This window comes from Miscanthus floridulus, chromosome 6 (genome assembly GCF_019320115.1).
Source record: "Miscanthus floridulus cultivar M001 chromosome 6, ASM1932011v1, whole genome shotgun sequence".
Taxonomy (NCBI): domain Eukaryota; kingdom Viridiplantae; phylum Streptophyta; class Magnoliopsida; order Poales; family Poaceae; genus Miscanthus; species Miscanthus floridulus.
The window spans coordinates 28,752,869-28,754,524 of record NC_089585.1 but is presented as its reverse complement, the minus strand read 5'-3'; positions in this window follow the sequence as shown (position 1 = coordinate 28,754,524).

The following is a 1,656-nucleotide window of genomic DNA, read 5'->3' as shown; positions in this document are numbered from 1 at the left end:
CCTTGATACAATGTAGACAATCTCAAATAGCACTAAACAAACTAAACCTACAATGCACTTTAGCAAAATAAGAGTTTCACGACCAATTCCAACTAAAATAGACAGATCATTCTTCTGCTGGTTCACTGCCTCATCATACAAAGGTGCACTCTCATCAGTCGCCTTTGCAAGAGATTTTTGGACATGCTCAACATACTCTTCCTCCCTAGTACCAACCGTCACATGATCCAGTGCCATCCCACTAAAATTACAACAACAACTCAAGAACTTTAATCAAAATTATCACGAAAAATTGCTACAAAGCATAACAAAACATGACAAAAAAATTACTCACTTCGCGATCCGAACACGTGTAGAAGATGCGTCCTTGGTTGGGACCCTTCTTCTTCACCCTGTACCCTCTCACAGTCTTCTAGCCCACACTTGCCACATGCAATGAGAGAGAGGTCCGGCCTCAGTCGCTTAGGGACTCCATGTGAGGCTGAGGACCCAAAAGCAGTCGCCATCTACTGACTCTCTAAACTCATTTTCATCAACTACTATAAATTTCTCATTTTATGAACCACTGAAATTAAATAAGCTATATACTAAAAAATCTTTTATTTCTCTATTTCTAAACCATAAAATGAGGCAATGAAAGGTGCATACTAGTTTTGATGAGCTACTATAAGATTCCTACATCTACATATGCAAACTATCAAGTGATTTTGAGCTCAAATGACATATAAATAAAAAATATCCACCATTATTCTCAATCTAGAAAACAAAAAAATTCTCTATTTCTAGACCATTGAACTACTATAAGCTTCCTTCATCTTCATATTCAAACTATCAAGTGATTTCGAGCTCAAATGATATAAAAATAAAAAAAATCCACCATCAATCCTAATCTAAAAAACCACAAATTTCTCTATTTCTAGACCACGAAATAAGCCATGCCAGTGATGAAACATGGGAGGATGAAGTTGGTAACCTTTAGAACCCTAAGAATGGATGGAGAAATGAAGTCTTCACCAATCCCGCAAGCATGAACTCCTTCCACGAGCAAGAATAGAGAGCAGGCAGAGAGCTTGCAATGGCTCGGGCTAGGGGGAGGAAGAAGAAAGTATATAGCCCGAGACATGTAGTCCCGGATTTGTGTTATAAACCTAGGACTACGGGTAGAGTTTTAGTTCCGATTGGAGCCAACAACCGGGATTAAAAGTTTAGTCATGGCTGGTAGCCCCAACCGGAACTGGAGGGTGACCTTTAGTCTCGATTTGAGCCACGAACCGGGACTAAAGGTCCCCTCCTGCAAAAGTTATGTCTCTAGCATGTTGGGTAGGGGACTAATCCTGTCTTTAGTCCTGGGCCTAAAAATGGCTGGGACTAAAGCCTAGAATCGAAAGTCTGTTCTCTACTAGTGTCCCGGTGATTAGTTGTCATCATATTGTGATTGGTTCATTCCTCAACATGGCGGTATAATCTCCTTACTCACTCCTTTACATTCCGTGCAGACTAGTTGTCAAGCTCTTTAGTGTAGTTAGTCTTTGAGAGCTTGTTAGTTTAGTTAGTGTCTCTTTAGTTAGTATTTGAGAGCACACTAGCTTAGTAAGTAGTGACTTAGCTCTTGTGTGTGCCTAGTGATCATAGCAACTAAAATTGTTGGGATAGGTG